At 44.0% G+C, this 7,285-nt stretch overlaps 1 pseudogene; it reads left to right on the top strand.

Annotated features, from left to right (window-relative positions):
- The first annotated feature begins 5,777 nt into the window (after nucleotides 1-5,777).
- Nucleotides 5,778-6,849, top strand: LOC114495021 (annotated as a pseudogene).
- The last annotated feature ends 436 nt before the right edge of the window (nucleotides 6,850-7,285 follow it).

Below are 7,285 nucleotides of genomic sequence, written 5' to 3' on the forward strand. Positions count from 1 at the left end.
TACTTTCTGTCTCTATGAATTGACTGCTCTAGGTACCTCATGGAAGTGGAATCACACAGTCTTTGTAACTGGCTTATTTCACTTCAGATAATGTCCTCCAGGTTTATCCATGTTGTTGCATGTGTCGGGTCTTCCTTTTTAAGGCTGAATAATTCCATTCTATGTATATACCACATTGTATTTATACATTTATCTGACAATGGATTGTTTAAAAGGCTTCCCTGAGTAGAGTAATTTGATATATACCTTCCTTTAGGACAAAGAGGTTTTCTTACACCTGGGTAGTTAGCCCTAGTTTGAATTGTGATACAAGAGATGTACTTTGTAAAATGGAAAAGACTGTTGTGTAGTTAGGCTTGTTTGCAAGCCAGCCAAGTTCAGGGAAGAGTAAAATGGAAGTCGAAATTTGGAAATCCATTTCCTTAAAACTGCAAATGTACTTGAGCAGTATTCTGGGATGCCCAGGGGCATGACTGCTCAATTCCTGCCCCCACCCTCCAATTTTAGAAAAAAGGGAAGGGAGGGAGGGAGAAAGAGAGGACAGAAAAATCGATGTGAGAGAGAAGTATCAATTGGTTGCCTCTCATACGCCTCCCAACAGGGCCCTGGCCTGCAACCCAGGCATGTACCATGACCAGGAATCCAACTGGTGACCTTTTAGTTCGCAGAAGACACCCAACCCACTGAACCACACCAGTCAAGGCGCCTGCTCCATTCTCAAGTCCTCTGCTCTATGGTTCTAATTTTTCCTCCAAGGGTTCCAGTTGCTTGTTGTGGAATCCAGTAAATGAATCTACAGGTAGCTTAATGCTGTCTTCCAGCCATTTCCAAAGTCTTCAAAGGTCCACTGGTGTTTGCTTATCCAAAAACACGCAAGGACAATCCACTGGGCCAGAATTAAACACCTCTGCTGGGGCCTGTCAAAGGAGGAAAACGTCCTCCTTGCTCAATCTGGCTGCAGCAAACAGTGTCCAGATCACAGAGGGAATGACTTTTCAGTTAAATCTTGATGTGAATCTTGGATTTTTAAAAATGACTTTATTTATTTATTTTAGACAGAGGGGAAGGGAGGGAGAAAGAGAGGGACAGAAACATCACTGTGTGGTTACCTCTTGTATGCCCTCAACTGGGGACGTGGCCTGCAACCTAGGCATGTGCCCTGACTGGAAGTTGAACCGGTGACCCTTTAGTTCACAGGCCACCACTCAGTCCACTGAACCATACCAGCCAGGGCCTGGATCTTGGACTTTATCTAGAAGAAAAATAAAAACCAAGAGATTCATTTGTGGGTATATATTTTCCTTACTTGACTTTACATTTTATGCTGTATGTTTCATGTTTGTCTCAGTAATTCACTTACACACTCAACAAATACTTGAGTGCCTACTATTCTAGGTTCTTGGCACATACTGATAAACAAAGATCCTTGCCCTCCTGGAGCTTGCATTTTGACATGGAGAAACACAATGAATATAATACATATGTTAATTGTGTGATAGAAGATGATAGGCTGTACTGATAAAAAAAAATAAAAATGAGGCCCTGGCCAGGTAACTCAGATGGTTAGAGCATTGTCCCAATATGCCAAAGTTGCAGGTTTGATCCCTGATACAAGAATCAACCAATGAATGCATAGATAAGTGGAACAACAAATCTATCTATCTATCTATCTATCTCTATTTCTATCACTCCTTCCCTTCCTTTCTCTCTCCCTCAAATCAATAAATAAAATTTTTTTAAAAGAAGAAAAAAATAGTGCAAGAAGGATCAGAAATGAGGAATGGCACAATACTGAAATACTCGGAGAGTGACATTTGAGCAAAGAATGAAGGAGGGGATACCCAGGGAGAGTACTCCAAGCAGAAGGAAAAGTTAATGCAAAGGACTTAAGGTGGGACTATGCCTAGTTATTCAAACAAGTGTGGCTGGAGCTTGTGAAGTATGAGATGTGTCAGTTACAGCTTATTGTCTCTCAGTTGCAGGTACACCCTTTTAATATATGCTTTCTGATAAACTAAAGAATTCTTCTAAACATTTCTATTTTCAAGTGCCCACTATGTTAAGCTTTCTCAGTAGAGGTTGCTGAAGGGACGTTGCAGGAGGATGAAGTTTCCTGCAATTTCCAGCACAGTGGAGGGAATGGAAGGGGGCTGAGTGAGGAAAAGGCCTTGGGGGTATGAGAAACACTGACAGAGCCTATACCAGGCACAGGTCCTGAGAGTGATCCTTTTGGGATCTTGCAGCCTGGGCCTGGCCATAACCTGTCTACAGCTTACTAGACCAGGAAACCAAGATTTCTGTCAGGCCTGTGGTCCAGAGAGTTACTCAACACACCAGGCAGTTGGTCTTTCTGAAGGCCCGGTGTGCAGCCCACTTATGGCCCAGGAAGTCCACACAGAACTCCTGTTCACCCTGCAAGCCACTTTGTATAGCCCATGCTCTCTGAAGGCTTTCTGCACTTGAGATCCGAACCCATCTCAAGTTGATTCCTCCTTGGGTACTCTCCCTCAACCCTAGAGTACTATTTAGAGATTCTTTATATCTTATACTTATTCTTTTATTATCACTACTTATTCTTATATTAAATATCTCCTGTTTAATCTACTGTGTGATTTCTATTTCCTGACTGGACCCAGACTGCTACAGAATTGATGTTAGGAGTAGTCCCAAAAGACAGATCCCCTAAAGATGGGATTGGGGGATTGGTTTGCTTGTGACCTTGGATTTGAGTGCAGTACTCAAGGAGGAGAAAACATCAAAACAGATTGAGAAGCAGTGGCCAGAAAAATGGAGGAAAACCAGAATATCTTGTTGTCTTGGAAGGCAAGCAAAGTATATCAATAAATGGCTGTGAAGGAAAAAACATTAATGTATAAAATCTTTATGTTCTTGTCTATTGTAACTGTTCCTATTGCCTCAAATGACATTCTTCTGAAACACGAAACACCACAAAGGCTGTAGGGAAATGGGGGTACAGAGCAAGGGAAGAAGGAAACGTGTATCAGGCTAAGGGAACAGCAAAGGCAAAAGGAAAGAGGCCAAGAAAGGCATCTGGAGACCAGATAATAAGGGTTCTTCAATGACTTCTCTGTACTTTTATGATGAATTATTTAAAGTAAGCTCCTCTAAAAAGCAAGCATTCCCTGTCATCTGCCATGAACAGGAGCGCTCTCTCTGCAACCTCTAATTGCAGCTCACTGTGGCTTTATCCTTTTACTGCATTGCCTCATAGCTGTGTGTCCAGTTACTAGACTGCTAACTCTTTGAGGACAAGGACTGGGATTATTCCTTGCTGTAAGTCCAACCTTTCTCCACAATGGTAATAAAATTGACCGATTTATAACTGACCTCCTTTTTCTTCTGTTGCTTATACCCTGCCTAAATTGATCATGAAACTGTGCCTCTCAATAGCAAAGATGTGATTTTCTACTTTTCTTATTACTCAACAACTAGTCGATATGAAATTAACTAGAGTAGAAGGAAAGGAAATTCATTAACAAGCAAGTTATCTGTTTTTAAAAATATTATCTGTAAGGTCCAAATATTTTCTGGTGACATATTTTGTATTTTTCTTTTTCCTAATTCTCTTCTCTATAATCATGGTAGTAAAATAGGCTTTTATAATCCAGGGACCATAATACTGTGTTTCTAGGGGTTCTGTAACTTCAGTCGATCTTCTATTAACATAGATAGATAAAACAGTGCAATTGAAGATCAAAGAGGATTCCCTTAACTCATAAAAAGGATGTGCAGTAAAGGATTAACTCAGCAGATTTAGGGTGTTCAGACTGTGAGCATGCGAAAGAAAGTACTGGCACCTGACAGACTTCTGGGAGCTAACTTCTAAGCCCATGGAATATCCTAGCTGGTAAAGTGTCTTTGTATAGCCCTGGCCAGGTAGCTCAGTTGGTAGGGTGTCGTCCTGATACACCAAGGTTGTAGGTTCAATCTCTAGTCAGGGAACATACAAGAATCAACCAATGAATGCATAAATAAGTAGAATAACAAATTGATGGCACTCTCTCTCTCTCTTTCTCTCTTTCTGTCTCCCCTTCCCTTACTCTCTCTGTAAATCAATTAATAAATCAATTATGGAAGGCAAACAATGCAATTAAAAAATGGGTAAATGACCTGAACAGACACTTCTCCAAGGAGAAAATACAGAAGACCCACAGACAAATGCTCAACATTTGAAAAAATGCTCAACATCACTCATTATCAGACAGATGCAAATTAAAACCATAATGAGATATCATTTCACGTATGTCAAATAGGTTATCAATAAATCAACAAACAACAAGTGCTGGTGAGGATGTGGAGAAAAGGGAACCCTTGTATACTGTTGGTGGGAATGCAGATTGGTGCAGCCACTGTGGAAAACAGTGTGGAGTCACCTCAAAGAATTAAAAATGGAACTGCCTTTTGACCTAGCAATTCCACACCTGGGAATATATCCTAAGAATCCCAAAACACCAATTAGAAAAACATATTCGCCCCTATGTTCACAGCAGCATTATTTACAATAGCAAGATCTGGAAACAGCCAAAATGCCCATCAGTAGATGAGTGGATCAAAAAGCAGTCCTGCCTGTTTCAGCTCCTGCCTGTGCAGGTCATTCCCTCTGCAGCTAACACATCCTCCCTCCACTGAAGGCCACACCCAGAAGGCCAATCAGAAGAGAAAACCTCCAAGAAAAGCCAAAGTGAATGCCTTCAAGGCAGAAAGCCACTTACAGGACCATGGAGGAGAATGCTGGAGGTGTTCTCTGCTTTACATCCCAGAGAGCATCTGAGGTGCTTTTTGGATACTGGTCTGGACTTTGCAAGATGTAAATGCAGCCCTGGAGGGGCCACCGAGGAATGGCTGCCTGCCTTGTTTCCGGCGTTCATCCCACTCAGACACCTAGTCCATGGGCAAGGACACATGTCGGGCATGGATGGGACCAGGAAGGACAGGAAAATCTACCCAGGAGCAAAATGAGCAAAAATTGAAACCTGAGGAGTAGTTACAGGACTACTATATGGCATGTGAGTCCTATATAGGCCTACTATATGGGACCTACTATATGTGGCATGGAAAGGGACTTGGGTCCAAAACAGTGTCATCAACCCCCGAGCTGGCCAAGCATTGCTCCTCCACATCTGCCTGCCACTTACCTCCTAGGCAATTCGCTTTTCAGAGGCCTGGACTGAGGAAGGAGGGTAGGTATGAGGGGAAGGTATGTGGAGGGTATGGATGTGCTGACTGCAGATGTCTAGAGAACAGAGTAGAGGTCAACAGTCTTACCATGTCCAGGCCACCACACCTCCATGTTCTCTCTAAGGAGCAATGAGCAGGCCCATGGGTCTCTGAAGGCTAGAGTGCACCTGTGCTGCTGTGGCTCAGAGCAGCTCTGGTAACCCTGGGGTGAAGGCACAGAGCTCCTGTCCTGGCCTCACCTTGCTGCTGACCCTCAGCCCTCCACCTTTTCTGCATTCTTTTGCTTTTTCAGGGCCCATTTTCCCTTAACAGCCAGGGTTCTTTTAACAGATGGTGGGAACCTTGTGATCAATTTCACTCTGAACAATTAGAAGCTCCTCTGGATTATTGATCCTAGGGCATGGGCATTTTTAAATTTGAAAGAAAATGTTGGCAGAGATATATTGGAGTGAGGGACACTTGTAGGGGTGTGAAGATTCAAGTGCTTGCTCTCTGTAGGTAGGTAGCTGGGCTGCATGGACATGGGCCTGGGCTGGGGCAGGAAGAAGGTGTGAGATGGAAGTAGAAACCCTCAGGGAACCCTCTCCCTCATCCCAGTCTCTTCCAATGGGTCAAGCTATCCCCTTCTTGGTGCTGGGTATACCCAGCCCCACTAGGTGGGGCAAATGTCCTGAGATTTCTGAGGGTGCCCCACAGCCTGTCACCAGGTGGTCAGCACAGACACATGTGGGGCTAAGGGGCACACCCACCTCAGCTTCTCCTCTAGGCTCTCTGCTCCACCTTCATAGTTCAGATTCTAGAGTCAATGATGTTCCTAGAAAAGGAAGCTGTTGAGTAATGGGGTGTAGGGGAAGGCTGCTTTACTTCCTCTCTCAGGTCAGCTACAGCCTTGTGGGGCTCTGGCTGTCTGTGGTGACTTGCTCACTCTCATGGCCAGCATGTGGCAGCTGCTGCCACCCATGGCCCTACTGCCTCTGGTTTCTGCAGGCATGGAGCTGAAGATCTCCCAAAGGCTGTGGTGTCTGTGAACGCTGAATGGGTCAGGGTGCTCAAGAGGGACAATGTAACTCTGAAATACCAGGGGACCCACATGGAGGGGGACAATTTCACACAGTGGTGGCATAGTGAAAACCTCCTTCCAAACTGGACCTCCAGCTACTTCACCCATTGGCCAGAGTTAAGGTCAGTGGGGAGTATAGGCGTCAGATCCACCTCTCTGCACCCAGTGACCCAGTGCAGCTCCAGTTCACACTGCCTGTCCACTGCTCCAGGCCCTTTGGTGGGTGTTCCAGGAGGGTGACCCCATCGCACTGAGGTGCCACAGCTGGAAGAACATTCCTTTTCCCAAGGTTCAATATTTCCAGAGTGGCAAAGGCAAGAAGTTTTCTTATCAGAAGTCTGACTCCTACATTCCAAAGACAACAACCGACAAACACAATGGTTCCTACTTTTCTGCTGGGGGATTATCGGAATCTTGACCATGTCTTCCAGAGGCTGGGAACGTCATTGTTCAAGGTCTGGCAATTCCACTCATGTCACCAGAGAGCCTAACCATGTTCTGCCTGGTGCTGGGACTCCTGTGGGAAGTGGACATGAGACATGTCCCAGCTGTGCTGGCACAGCCTATTGGCTGTATCGTTTCATGCAGAGACCTTCAAAGTTCCTGGAAGAACTGGAGAAATGATAACCTCACATGGAGCAAGAGCCCTCAGGACAAACAGGAGCAATAAAAGTACTTCTTTCAGAAGTACTTTCTGAACTTCTTCTTTCAGAAGTACTCTGAACTTCTCTTTCTATTTACAACTCCATCATCCCCAATACCCACCTCTAAGAGCAGCAGGAAATCTACACCTCAGAATCTGGACTGAGGGTACTTCATCCAAATCTATTTTTCTTGGTCTTCAATGGGAAGGGAAGGCATGGTTTTTTAAGTATTATTGTCACTTTTAGTATTTAATGGGTTTTTAAATTTTATTTTTAATTATAGTTGACATATAATGTTATCTTAGTTTTGGGTATACATCATGATTCAACATTTAATATACCTCACAAAGCCATGAAAGGGCCTGTGATCTTCAGATGGCAA

The sequence above is a fragment of the Phyllostomus discolor genome, chromosome 4 (genome assembly GCF_004126475.2).
Source record: "Phyllostomus discolor isolate MPI-MPIP mPhyDis1 chromosome 4, mPhyDis1.pri.v3, whole genome shotgun sequence".
In the NCBI taxonomy this organism is placed as follows: Eukaryota; Metazoa; Chordata; class Mammalia; order Chiroptera; family Phyllostomidae; genus Phyllostomus; species Phyllostomus discolor.